Genomic DNA, 15,068 nt, shown 5'->3' on the forward strand with positions numbered 1-15,068 from the left:
AGGGAATACTTGTTGATATTCACTATTCCTACTTCATTATTTTTAGAGTCAGATTTTCCCCATGTGGCATTTGAAGTTCTCCAAAGCTCCCACGCAAGTGTACGGGGTATCTCCAGTGTTAGAGCAATGTTCCTCAATGCTTCCCAAGCTTTCATGGATACAGGAATCATACCAGGAAGGAATCTTGTTAACAGGCAGCATCTAAGTCAGTAGTTCTAGAGGGACCTGAGATCCTGCATTTTTAGTAAGCCTCCATGGTCTATGCTGCTGGTCCACAGACTACAGTTTGAATAGCAAGGCATTAAAGGATTGCTTCAGAGCCTGTGGGGTGATCTTTTCCACCCCTTCCCATGCATAGTGCCCTACTCGGCTCCGAATCAAGGTGCAGCCTGCACAGCAGCAGGGGCAGCCTCCCTGCCATGGTAGGAAATGAGCAGGAGCAAGTAGGACTTTTCAGTCTAGCACAGCAGCTTCAGCACAGAGAGGAAGAGGCAGATTCACAATCCCCATCAGTAATCGGCCAGAGGGAAGCTGGTAAGAGGAGCTTTTAGTGTTTTCCAGTCACTGCAATAGTCCTTCTGGGTACTCAAGGGCACAACAAAGTGGTGGTTATTAAGGCTAATAAAAAAGCATGTAAAATAACATTAACCCAGGGGTTGGTGGCTCATTTGGGGATGGGCTGTCTCCACCCCTTGGTAGTGGCCCTTTTGTTTACTTAGTTGTTTCTCTGTCTCTAGCTATCCAGGCACTGGGCAGGTACACAGAAAGCAGATAAGGGGCATCAGGCACTTTCTTGGGGTCATCTCATTTTAAGAACAATAGCTGTGTTTGGAACCAGAAAGACCTGAGTGCAAAATGCAGCAGTAACTGTTGGCCAATAACCTAAGCTTACCAATCTATATGTGCCTCAGTTTATCAGTCTATAAAATCGGGGTAAGTATAGTACCTACTTCATAAGGAGTGTTGTAAAGATCATAGAGACGATGTGACAAAACACTACCACTATTAATGTAACTCTTTCAAAGTGCTGGTCATTTTATATTATCACATTTAATCATGACGTTCTGAATGTGTATGTAACTTATTCAAAGACTCAGGAAGAGTGTGATTTGAATTAGGTCTGTCTGGAATCTAAAACCATAGGTAGTTTACTTTCGACTCGGCTTCACTCTTTCAGCACTTATCTGTGCCATAAATGCCTCATAGAGCTTATGTACACATTGGCACTTCATGGACATTTGCCTGTTTGACTTGGTCTAGGTGCTAACCCAATATACACACCGAGAATCACCTGGAGGGCTGCTCTGGACATTGACATGAGGCACACACTGAGGGCTACTAAGAAACCATGTAATATTGGCAAAACAAGGCTTGTTGACAGGCATCACAGAAAAGCAGCAGAGGATGGCATCAGATAATGCAGACCTCATCTCTACTGGAAAACGTGGCCGTGATATCATTCCTCTGGGCTCAGAGAGGATATAGGAGTATCAATAGCTACCTTGTCTTCCTTTCAGAGCTGGCTGTAAGGATCGAGTGAGATCACTTACATGAAAGTGTCAGATACTGCAGGTAAGGCTTTCTTATCATTGTTATTATAATCAGAATGACAGGTAGAAAAGTCCCAAGAGCACTCCAAAGCCATTCTGCTTTGGAGAAAATATTGCATTTAAAGAGAGAGAAGACAAGACCCAGGGCTATGGAAAGACTGATTGTCTTCTATGGAAATATAAAAACAACTGATTCCCAGTCTTAAGGCCACTATGGAAAATCATAATGTGGCTAAAATTCATGGCCTGCCCACATTTATCTAATAAAAAGACTTAAAAGTGATTTAAATAAGCTATTTGGCAACATTTAAACTTGACCTGTGAAACTGACCCAGTTTTCTGGGCCACATGTGTAGCCTAGCAGCAAGGGGACAAGAGTCCCGTTAAATAAATACAGAAAACCTGTCAAAGGATCTGTTAAAACTAGGAAGACTCTATCAGAAGCCTATTCAAAGCTCTGAATTGAATTTTGCAGCTCAAGAGGTGAAGGAGATCAGTCCATGATTTACAACAGAGGACAGCACAATTAGTGAGTCTGTTTTTTCAGCTCACTGAGCAAGTCCCTCCAGAGATACATGTGACATCTGAACAACTGTTCCCAGCTAGAAGGAGAGGAGGCTGAGACTGAGCCAGCATTGACCTTCCAGCACACCCACATGTGCACTGGTCACCAACTTTCAAGAACGAGGCTGCAACGATTGTCAATTGGCCCCTTCCCTTGGGAGGCATCTCTAGCAGAGTTACAAAGCACTGTCTTTTCAGGAGCTCACTGAGTAAGCCACAGACTTTCCCGGTCATTCATTTTTCAACTCACACTTACGGATCAGAGTAAGCAGATCTGAATCCTCCTCATCACTCTGTTTTCCAAGTGGAGCTCTCACTGGAATTAAAGAAGCTGTAATTAAAGTACCTTGTTTGGGAATGCTGCAATTAGTCACCAATTCAACATGCTATCAAACGTAATTCAAATATAAACACTCAGGCTGCAGGTGCCAATCCCCTGATGAGCTCTGGGAGCTAGTGAGCCCTGCCTGCCTTCTTCAGATGAACCTGTTGTCCCTGGGTGACTCACCTAGTGAGGTAGATTCTGGCTCTGACCTGATCCATGGGAGTAAGCCCCAAGGCAGCCTGTGTTTCCAATCATTTCTAAGCTTTGGGAGTTGGACCTTGTAAGGAAAATGGCTTCACTTTGGTCAGGAGTAGGCCCAGGTGGCCTTCCGAGAGCAGCATGACTCAGCGGGTTTGGCACACAGGCCCACAACCCCACACATGATGTAACCACGCCACATGAGGTACATTAACCACTCACATAAGCTCGTGCTTGGCTCAGAGCCACTATTGTCTGTAAAAGGCATAACTACCCTACTGATGCTGTACATACAGCTTGTGCCCAGAGAGAGAATAAAGTCAGGTCAAAACTGCCTACAACTCCTCAAGTGTTTTTCCAGCTACCCACCACTTGCCCACCCACTCCCCTCAAACCTCACCTTGGGCTGGAACTTGATATTTGGCGTAACAGACTTCCAAGGAGTTGATTTTGTCTCATCACCACACAGAGAAGCTTAGGGTAAAGACAGCTTCTTCAATCTATATTTCAAAGGGAATAATGTGGCTTCATGATTAAACATAAGCTTTGAGGCTATATTTTCATTATTTCAATCGCTAAAAATTCTGGGGTACTGAAATCTCAAGTGGCTTGGTTGCAGTGTTGCCTTCCAGTCTGGCATCTGGCTTCAGCCCCTTCTGATCTGTTCCCCACACACACCTTTTTAAAAATGCAAATCAGATCAGGCTACAGTCCTGGTCAAAGCCCTCCACTAGCCCTCACTCCACTTGGAATCAAGTCCAAGCCCTTTGCTTTGGCCTCATTGCCCCAGTGCCCTGCTCCTGCACATCCACCCTCTCACTGTGGAGCCCCAGGGCCTTTGAATTTGCTGTTGACTCTGCCAAAAAACTTCCTCCATAGATTTTGGCATGGGTAGAAGCTTCTCGATTGTTGACTCTTCAGAGAAGCCTTTCCTGACCTAACATACCCAGCCTCTTCCCAGGCATTCCTTATCACATCAATCTTCAAATGTTCTATCCCATCAATGTCTGATAGTTTCTTGTTTAATTCTTTAGTCTTTCTACTTTCTCCTGAGAATGCAAGCTCCTTAAAAGGGATTCTTTGTCTTTGTTGCCCACTTCCTGAAGCAGAGCTAGCACATAATAGAAAATATATTGGTGGGGTGAATGAATCAATCTTCATAACAATTATTTATAAAATAAGGATGAACCTGCCTGAGCAGGGTAAGGTGAGTTGTATGGCATATCTGGTATGCAGCAGAACCTCAATTCAAACCTGTTTTTACTACTCTAAAGTAGATCCTTTTTCCACCCTCACTGTCTTGTTTTGTTTCTTTCCCTTCCTCTGTTACCAGCAGCTAATGCAATGTTGTCTGAACATTTAATCTTTACATTAAATGCTGGCGCATGACCTTAAGTCTCTGTCTCTTCTATCGGAACTGACTTATGGCTCACACTTTAAATGTTTGCATTCCAGCCTCCACTGCTTTTCTGAATCACTAGGAAACACTTATTCAAAGTAGACCCAGCCAACATATTTTACCTTTTATCAAGGGGTGCTCATCAAGTATCCTACATTTCTGTCCATCGTGCCTGCAGAAAAGAAGCATCCACCACTCTGCCGATCAGAACATGGGGGGAAGTGTCTCTCCTTGAGGAAGACTCAACCAAGATTGCTATGTTGGGGCTGGTTGGCCAAGCTTTCTGGAATGGAGGCAACACAACAGCTTCAAAATCACAGACTGAGACTTGGGGGCAGAACAAGAAAGAGGGTGAGGTGAGTTAGGGTGGGTACCTGGTGCCAGTTGCAGAGAGCTCATAAAGCAGGAGGTGAGGGGTGGGGGGAGGGGGGCATCCACACCTGTACTCACCTTTTTAAACCTTTTTAAAGAAGAAATAGGCAGTATTGAACTAGGAGTCAGAGCACTTCCCTTTGAACACTTGTCTATCATTTGCTTCCTGCAGAGCCTTGGGCAAGCCCCCTAACTTCCTTCTCAGAATCCTCAGCTGCTGTGGATCAAGGTCAGCACCCCAGCCCTGCTTACCTCAGGGCTTCCATGGAGACCATTGCAGATGATCAATGGGAATGGAATCTGTGCAAGATATTATTGTGGTTCTTACATTAATAGATGCCACATTTTGCAATTAAATCCACAGTATAAAGATGGGGCAGGGAGGGGCAAGATAGGTAAAAATAAGAACATTATTTCTATAATATTAAAATATTAATATTATTATATTAATATGATAAAAATAAAGAGTTTCTTTCCCATCTCACCACCTATGCCTTTTCATGACTCAGCTACCAGCCCCAACACTCTGTACAAAGGGCCTTGGGCCCCCATGTTCTGATCCATCTGTTCTGCAAACTTCTCTCAAACTCTTCACTAGACCCAAATTTGTCCAAGAACAATACTGTTGCTGGCAGGAGGAGCTCTCCTTGGGCTCCTGAAGTCAGAACCAGTGGTCCCTGAAAGAAAAAAAATCCAGCCCTGGCCCCCTTCCAGTGTAAAAACATTAAAAGAAGTCACATTAAGAAACAAGGTTTACCCTGAGAAGTATGCCCAGTCCAGGGCACTGTCCTCCATAACTGAAAAGCAAATCCATCATATAAGACCAAGATGAGCCTTTGAAGTCAAATGGAAAAGGGCTTGCGGGGGTGACAAATTCCATCACCAGAGGAGGTGGGCTAATGATGTACATAATCCAGCCTCACATCTGCATCATGTTCTTGGCCCCATATGTCCTAAAGTCATTTGGTTGAGAAAAGGAAGAGGATTGCATTATTCATGGGTATGACTATTCATAGTACTATTCCTGCCACTGACTAAGATATTTACACCTCCATGGGGAGGTCTCAGCATCTAGCCTTCTGGCACACTCACGTGAGTTTGTCAAGCCATTTGAAGAATTGGTGTCCTCAAGGGACATACCATATTCAGGGAAGATATTCAGCCTCTCTGCAAAGGGGTCATCCAACTGAGAGGTGGTGAAGCACATTGTATCCAGTTCAACATGCCTTTTTTGAGCCCCTGCTGGATGTGGGCTATATGCCAAGAGTATGCTCTTACAGATCTAAGGCCAAGTCATAGTCCTGTTGCTTATTGCCGTGGAATTATATATGACTTACTCTCTCCAAGTCTGAGTTTCTTCATCTGTAAATGAGGATAATAGCAAAGCCTGTGATACCCAGAAAAAAGAAAAACAAAAAACCAAAAAACTGGAGTTCATTCACCTGGCAAGTAACAGAAGACTCTCCACGAGAACACAGGTTTTCATCAATCATCAATAAGAGTTTTATTCCTTGGTGGGTGCAAGTGAGGAGAACCCTGGGAGTATTCTCCAAAGGAGTGTTTCCCTGAGGGAAAATGACAGGAGGGTTTAATAGAGTGATGGATAGGAGAGAGGGCACATCGTTGCATGTAGAGAAGGGGTCCTAGTGATGCAGAGGCAGTGAGTTATTCTGCCAGCAGATAGGTTGTATGTTATGGTGGTGAAGCTGTGGCTCCTCCTGGAGTGGAAACTTCAGCATGGTCGTGAGGAATGTTCACTTGGGCTCATCTATAAATTGTCAGGGTCTGTCAGGAGCTGGTTCCAACTAACAAGATGACTGTACTCCATATGGAGTTTGGGGAGAAACAGGCTGAAGGGCAGGAGGCTGTAAAACAGGCTGATTGTTCAAGTTGATGAAATTCCTATAATCCTTTGAGACCCTGTTTGTCTGCTTATACCTGATTCATGAAGCTTAGTGTTCCAATAAAAATGCATATAAAAGTAATTGTAAGTAAAAAGTGCCATTCAAATGTTAAATAACCCTACAGCTATCATCAGAGAGGACAGGAAGTTTGTATAGAGAGGGGAGAGTACAGTGTCTTCCTCAGCTGGCTGAAGTAACAGTACATCTCAAGATCCTTCCTTGATTTCAGTAAAATAGAATGCTTCCAATGGTAGACTTACGTGACAGGCAATGGTGGTTAGAGCACAAACTTTGGAGCCAGACTGACTGGCTACTTCACCACTTACTGGGTGACCTTGGGTAAGTTACTTACCCTGTCTGTGCCTCAGTTTTTCTATCTGCCAAATGGGGAGAATAGCAGAATCTATCTCACAGGACTACTGTGAAGATTAAATATATTAACATATAAGTACCTAGAACAGCGCCTGACCCAAGCGAACACTATGCAAATGCTTAGTATCTCTTTTTATCACATAGACTTTCAAAAAGCACATTGTTCCCCGCCTGAAAGGGTCTTAGAACAGAAGCCTTCCCTGACCACCGTAGTTTATGTTGCCCTTCCCCATTACCCACTACTTGGGTTATCAGGTAAAATATGGAATGCTCAGTTAAATTTGAATTTCAGGTAAACAAGGAATTACTTTTCAGTACAAGTATATCTCAGGCAGTATTTGAGACATATACTAAACAGGAAATAATTCCTTGTTTATTTGAAATTTAAACTTAACTGGGTATCTGGGATTTTTATTTGCTAAGTCGGGCAACTCTACCACCCTATTATCCTGTCAATAATTTCAGGCCAGAAAAAGTGCTATAAAACTACTATTTTATTTTGTATGTATTTAACTAATTTATTTATTTGTAGAGTCAGGGTTATGCTCAAAGGGACCAGGACAGCAGGGACCAGGGCTGCAAAACAACTCCCGAACTAACTTAGGCAAACAATTCCAGGAATCTAGAAAGCAGAACAGACCGGGTGAGCAGACCGGGAAAACAAGCCCTACCCCTACCCTATCCCTACCCTGCAAGCCCCTGATAAACGTCATCAGTGTTTCAAAATGTAACCGAAATACCAGAAATGGCGGGAACCGATCATAATCAGCCAAATCACCTTGTTCAAATGTCAGCCAATCCTAAGTCTGATGTGTACAAAATCCCCTATGACTCTGTACCTGTTTACCCCTGACTATAAAAATGCTGTCTGGAGCCCAGTTAAGGAACTTTCCCGCTCGTCTCATGACTAGTGAGGAAGTTCCAGGTTCGAACCTGTAATAAAGATCCTTGCCACTTGGCTTTGACTCCGGACTCTGGTGGTCTTCTCTGGGGAATAAGCGGTCTGCGCATAACAATGCCATGTTGTCCAAACTGGTCTCAAACCTCTGAACTCATGTGATCCACCCACCTCAGCCTCCAGGTCTTACTAACGCAGGCCCGCATAACAACTGTTTCAGCACTGACTGACTGATTAAGATAAATATTAAAAGCTGATAGAGCCAGTGCCCTCATACAAAGGCTGAAATATAACAAAAGCCTGCTAAAAGTTTTGCCTAGGCCTTTCTTGGGCATTGAAGCATGACAAGATAATGAAGGAATTCTTAATAGGACCCGCTTAGGATTAAACAAGTTTTATTGGGGGTCTGAAGAAACTCACCAGGTCTCCACAAGTTTAGTGGGGATCTGAAAGAACTCCCCAAACCTCCATGATTTAGCAGGGACAAAAGATAAGGGTAATCACCCTAGCCCCAGGACCCACTTAGATTAAGTAAATTTACTGGGGCTCCAGAGGAAGGTCTTCAGGACTCAGATCTTATAGATTAGAAGAAGTTAATCACTTGTGTCTTTAGATGAATGCACACTTACACGTAGACATATAGCTTAGAAGGTATATAAGCTCTGCAAAACTTTGTAATTTTGAGTTGGGTGCTCTTTTCCAAGCCTTTTCCCTGTAACCAGTTTCAGAAATAGAAACTCCTTCCTTTCCCAGTTCATCTGCATCTTGTTATTGGGCCATGAGAATAAGCAGCTCAACCCTCCATTTGGTCTGGGAACAAAAGTGCTAGGATTACAGGTGTGAGTTACTGTACCTGGCAAAACTGCCATTTAAAATTTACCAGAAAGTCCTCCTCATTAGAATGTAAGCACCATGAGAGCAGGAATCTTGTCTATCTTATCTCTAGCTATTTTCCCAGAGCCCAGCAGACTACCTGGCCCATGACAGGAGCTCAACATAAAGTTGTTTTTATAATGACTGCAGAAGTTGACTGAAACAGAGCAAGAGATAGGCCCTTGGCTGCCTTCTCCAACTTCCTGCTCTTCTGGTCTCTCTCAAATGCTATTTGCAGGTATTGTTCTAGTCCAGATACTCAGGTCTATTTCCTGTTTGCAGTCTGGGGGACCCCAAACCTTCTCAGAGCTTGGCCTTCATTCCCAGAGTGGCGACCTTGGCATGGGGTTATGAAATGTGCCATAGTTTTCCCTTTGAACTGTGAACAATCAATTCTCTGCATTCCAATTCTGTCACAATCCTGGGCTCCTCCACAGACCACAAGAAATGGACTTGCCTTATGCTAATGGCATTTCATTTATCATTATGGAGTCGAATGAGGAGAGACCATTAAGCCGAGCGTGATGTTTTATTAGTGTGTTTTTCTGAGGTCTGTGACTCTGCATAACAGAATGAATAAAAATGACCTAAATTTTACTTTATGATACACTTTCAGGCTGCACTTGCTCAGCTGCCCAAGCCTTTGGTAAAAGGCATCAGGCTTCAAGTCTTCCCTTTTAAAGCATTAGTACAGGTATGGCTTTCATTCAATTTAATTTGATTTTTTACATTTGGAACAGCTCCAGTTTCCCATAAAATGAAGATCTCTTGATTCTTTGTGATTTTTAGTTTAAAACAAGGTAGACTTTAGGGGCCTATGAACCAGAATGCCTATCCTGTGCCTGAAATTGGCAACATTTGCCACAGTTTAAAAACCATGTTTCCAGGTGTGGCTAAAATTGTTCACAGTCCTTTCTGATTTGGAGTGTCCATATTTGCTTTGTCTGATGTACTACATTTAAAAAGAAATGGCTGTTTCCTTTGAATTGAGTTTTAAATTGAATGGGTGGTTACTGAAGCAGCACTGTTCCGTGAAAACACCTGCTTTGGGACTGCTGAGGGGGGTGAGAGGAATGTGCTGTCTTGCCTCCTAGATTTGTTGTTACAAGGACTTAATTGTCTGTGTAAAAGTTAGCTACTTTGCTCCTATAAAATAATTTTTACAAGAAGCAAAGGAAAAAGAGGGAAAATAAAACAAATGGGCTTCCCCAAGTGCAGATGGATGATTTTTGCAAGTCTCTTCAAAAAGGACAGCTGATGCGAACTGTGTCCCAAGCATCCTCTCACTGGAAGCAGGAGGGAATTCTGTGGCTTACACGCAACCATATGTTGAGGATGTGAATATTGCTTCACACATACTAGCAGTCAGTTTCGAAATGCATGAGGGCTTTTTTCCCTTTACAAATCAATAACTCATCAAGAAAAAAAGCTATATGCACAAAAATGTTAATGAACAACATTATCAATACTAGCAAGAAGAAATTACAAGCAAGCTCTATGTGCAAAATTCTGGAAATTAAGTAAATTATGGTGCATGGATGATGATGAAGATACTGCATTCAATGAAATGATAATTAGATTTTGTAGATACATAGAAAATGTTTAAGCTAAAGTGCCAAGTGAGAGAAAAATGACCAAATTATATGTGCATTGTGATTGCAACTATATCAGTATTACTATGTAGATGGGCATAGGCTGGAAGAGGAAAATAAAACATGATAATACGTAATAGTTGTATAGAATTGGTTGAATTAAATGTAATCACTATTTTTAAAAATTATTTTTGAAAAGGCAAAAACATTTTTTAAATAATGGTTTGAAAACAAATGGCAGAAATGTGCATTTAAACGTTTAATGTGCAGTTTAAATGTTTGAATCTAGAGACTATGTGTCCTCAGTTCATCCTGGAGGTAATACTCTACTTATAGAAGTGTTTAAATTCTCCAAATACTTACTTAGAAGGATGAAATTCAAACTATCTAGGGAGATGCTTCCAAAAAGAAAACACAAAGTCATTTAATTTTAGGATGAGAAGGTCTCAAACATATCGGCAGTAAGCTCCTGGTCTTACTGATGGAGGCTCAGCAGGAATGGAGACTTGGTCAGGGGCTAGGACTAGAACGGGGACAGACCTAGTGTGTAAGTCACTGAGGGTGACTGGGAGGGTGGATGACCACGAGGCTCCCTCCCTGGGTTTCTACAACCCACTGAAAAGCCCAGCAAGGGCCAGAGCTCAGCCTTGCTCAGTGCTCAGTCAGCACAAGACACAAAGTGCACAGCTGGGCTCAGCGGTCTGGCTTTGGAAGGATAGGGCTGGACAATGTTCTGTTGCCCTTCCTATGTTTGCAAGTGGTCCTTTCTTTTCCCTGCCTAAGACTCTTTTCCCTGTCCTTGACCCACAGCTGAATCCTTGGAGTCGGCACACTCTGCTCTGTTCCTAGAAAGCTTTCCTTCTTTTGCTTTAACAAAGCGCTGTCCTCACGTGGGCCACTGGCAGAACAGACAGGGACTTCTCTCGGGTCAGCCATGCTTTGCTTTCAGGGAGTTCTCATTCCAGTCCTGCTGGCCATACTGCATTTCCCACAGGCAAAACCCAAAGAACAGGGTAGTCTTGATTCAAGGTGTTGTGCTTTGCTCCCTGACAGGCCAGCTGACACCTGACTCTGAGTCATGGCCTAGAACCTCCAGGGCTTAGAAGATGCAGGTCCTCACTTGCCTTTCTGCCCAGCTCTGGAGTACAGATGTCCTTTCTGGCCAGGTGCGGTGGCTTATGCATGTAATCCTAACAATTTAGGAAGCCAAGGTGGGAGAATTGCTTGAGCCCAGGAGTTCAAGACCAGCCTAGGCAACATAGTTTTTTAGTAAGACCCTGTCTCTACAAAAAAAGTTCTAACACATTAGTGAGACATGGTTGTGCACACCTATAGTTCTAGCTTCTGAGGAGACTGAGGTGGGAGGATTGTGTGAGCCCAGAAGTTTGAGATTGCAGTAAGCTACGATCTTACCACTGCATTCCAGCCTGGGAAACAGAACAAGACTTTGTGTCTCTTGAAAAAAAAAAAAAAAAAAAAAAAAAAAGGTCCTTTCTATGCCTTGTGCTTTGTGTTCCTTGGCCTTTGGAATGCAATGAAACACTCGCAGCTGGAAGTTCAGGTTAACTGAATGCTTTTCATTACAGCTAAAACAGGAGAAGGCAACACTGTAACTTACCTGCTCTGTTACTTGGTCAAGTTACTTAACTTCTAAACCTCAGTGTTCATATCTGTTAAAAAAAAAAAAAAGAAAGAAAGAAAGAAATGGGATCATAACAGTAGCCACCTCACTAGATTCTTATGAACATTTGATGAGAGAGAATACATTAAACATGCAGGGCAGTGCCTGGCCCATGGGAAACATGGCTGTGATTTGCTATTATTTTTTATCCTGTTTTTTTTCTCTGTAAAACAGGAGTTTTAACACGTCTTCACCACCACTATAATGGTGGTCACCATCTCTAGATGGTGAGAAAACACCATCTTCCTGTCTCTAGAAGTCAACAACCTCACACTCTAGACTCTAGAGTTACTCTCCCAAACCATTACCATCAGATGAGCTGCAGTCCTGAATCTGCCTACCCAAGCGTGGAGCACTGTGGCGATGCAAGGCCATGCTGTCATGGTGTAGTGGCCCCTTTCCCCATGACATGAGCGTTAGAGTCTTTGTCCTGAGGACAATGGGCACCAGGCAGCTCTTGGCAGCCTCATTATACCTGTGCAAGAGGACCGTCATCACCACCTCAGAGACGTGAAGATGAAGGTTACTGTACAATGTGTTTGTTACTTACCCGGGACCACCAGGCTAATTAGTGGCAGAACCTGTTTTAAAACTAGGTTTGCTCAACTCTAAAACTTATATTCTTAACCACTATTTTGTAACTGCTTTTTGCTATCAGTCAAAAAAATCAATTCAACCATACATTACATAAAAGAACATGTCAATATCAACTATACTAAATATCTATTGAATTCAGGATATATAACACAATTTTTTTAATGTGCGAGGATTTGCTTTTAGTTTTGTCATATTTGCATTTGCTTCTGATTGACTTCTTTCCTGTTTAATAGAACATGAGTGCATGTGGCTGTGGCTGGGCAGAGGTGGGATAAGGTGGAAGGTGTATTTCAGATCACAGAAGGCCCAGTTGTTTAGACTTTTTGTGACTAATGATTGACGTAGACTCTTTAATCAAGATTTCAGGCTGGATGCAGTGGCTCACACCTGTAATCCCAGCTCTTTGCAAGGCCGAGGCAGGAGGATAGCTTGAGGCTAGGAGTTCAAGACCAGCCTGTCCAATATAGTGAGACCCCGTCTGTACAAAAAATTAAAAATTATTAAAAACAAATCAGGGGCAAGGATGAGAGGGGGTTGTGGCTATGTATCTCCTGAGAGGAAGGGTTTGGTATTAAAGAATCCTCTAAGCCTGTTTGATCCAGTTATCTTGCCCTACTGGGTCAGAGACCACCTTGATCTTAAACTTGACTTCCCTTAGGCCTACAAGTGAATTGTATCATCTAAGTTGCATTCAGATCCTGTCAATCATTGGAATTCTGATTTAAACCCCTTATTAATGTAAATTTTATTTTAAGAATTGGAAAAGAGTAAAATAACATAAGCTTGCATTAACAGGAGAAAACAATAATAATTTCATCTGCCTGTGGGAGTTGTGTCTCAGATTCAATGAACTCTGGAATGAGATGGAAAATATTATAAATATGACTCCGAAAATTGAATAATCAGCTTTACACATGGTTCCAACTGTAATGGATGGAAAGACATAAATAAAATAAAAGGAATATTTGCTCTTAAACTTTTCTGAGACTGTCACCCTAAGAGTGAGCTTATCTCTCCAAACAATTGCTAATTGAACTGTGAAATAAGGAACACAACTCATAAATGTGAAGTTTCAAATTTTAAGTCAAATTAAACAAAATCCGGACATTTTTAAATTTGTAGGATTAATCTCCTGTCTTTCCTCCAATAACAAGTAAATTGAATCTGCAAAATCATGTTCAGTGTGTGATTTTCAACTGTGTAATTACGGTTTAAAGATACATGTCTTCGATTTCTTCTGTTCCCTTTTGAAACTCAAATCCATTTCGAATCTTTTGTTAAAAAGCAATTTAGTTACCAGAGAATGGTTTCTTAGAGTTAGTAATTAAGTGTTATGTTTACAGAAAGGAAATAATGAAATACAATCTCATCCAAAAAGAACATTCTAAAACATTCCACTGAATGCAAACACATGACCCTGCAGTGTCAGAGTTTCTTCTAGTGACACCACAAAAACTTCCTGAGCTATTTTCCAAGGAACTGAAAAGAAAGTCTGTTTCCTCTGAATGATCTGTACCTTTTAGATGTGACAGTTGAGGTAATATTAAGCAACTCAATAGCAATTGTGAAAGTCAATATACAGTATTACAAGTTTATTACTTGATACTTGGCATTAGATCTTGACAATACGACATACATTTTCTTCTTAGACAAGAAATACCTGCAGGACAAGGGTGCTTTCTGCACATTTGATACAGTTATAGATGTAGCAGGTTTAGTAAAGTAAAAGATGAACATTAGCTAATTAGCCATCAAACATGCAGGGGGCACCTCCTGACCATGTGACAGGTACTCTGTCAAGAGCTGCAGAAAATGCCAATCTGAATGAGATCAGACCCATTCTCATGAGTGTTCAGTCTGGTCAGAGAAATAAGCGAATAAGGATTCTGATAAGCAAAGGTGAGAGGGCAGGGGAATTCCAGCGGTGGGCAATAGGGTGGCAGGGGCAGAGATGGGGGCAGGACATAGGCTTGGGGGAGGAAATGCAAAGCATGTTTAGGAAAAAGGAAGCATATATAACATAATAATGATCATTATCATAATATTTATTATATGCCAAGCACAATGCTAAATGTTTTACTTGCAAATATGTCTTGTAGGGTGGCCACCTCATCCCAGTTTGCCTGTGGCTTTTCTGTTTTACCACTGAAAGCTGTGTTAGTAGCTCAGGATGCCTCTCAGTCCTGGGTGAACGGGGGATGGTTGGTCACCCCACATGCACTCCTTGCAAAATGACCTTATGAGATCTATTCGGTAATACTATCACTCTTATTTTACAGAAGAGGGGATGGAAGGTCAGAGCGGCAAGAAACTTATCCAAGATTGCATGGTTGCTAACACATGGGAGCTGAGAGTAAAAGAGAGAGCTCTTACCTACTAGTATCAGAGATGAATCCTGATTCTAAAGTGTCTGCAAGGCACAGTCCCAGTTAGCAAGAATTTTTTTTTTTTTTTTTAAGAAAGTTGGTACAGAATCATAGTGCAATAAAAATTCAAGGATTTCTCCTGTGAACATTTGGGAGTTATTGAAGATTTCTGAATAGAAGGACAATGTGGAAGCTTTCCTAATTTAGGATTGATGGCACCAATGCGGTTAGTACAAATCAATGTTTTATCCATTCTTCCTGTCTCTAGAAGTCTACAACCTCACACCCTAGAGGTTACTCTCCCAAACCATTAGCAAACTAGAGAAAGCATTGTAAAGATCAAAGAAATGTTCTCCTATTCCCAATGCATTTCAGGA

The 15,068-nt window shown here is 42.0% G+C and overlaps 1 long non-coding RNA gene across 1 annotated transcript; it reads right to left on the bottom strand.

The window, feature by feature from the left end:
- Positions 1–2,405: 2,405 nt before the first annotated feature.
- On the bottom strand, positions 2,406–4,297 carry LOC111538713. Its single transcript, XR_002730436.1, has 3 exons — positions 4,159–4,297; positions 3,038–3,137; positions 2,406–2,430 (listed from the first exon to the last, which is right to left on the bottom strand). It is a non-coding gene; the product is annotated as an uncharacterized LOC111538713 (long non-coding RNA).
- Positions 4,298–15,068: the final 10,771 nt, after the last annotated feature.

The sequence above is a fragment of the Piliocolobus tephrosceles genome, chromosome 9 (assembly GCF_002776525.5).
Source record: "Piliocolobus tephrosceles isolate RC106 chromosome 9, ASM277652v3, whole genome shotgun sequence".
In the NCBI taxonomy this organism is placed as follows: domain Eukaryota; kingdom Metazoa; phylum Chordata; class Mammalia; order Primates; family Cercopithecidae; genus Piliocolobus; species Piliocolobus tephrosceles.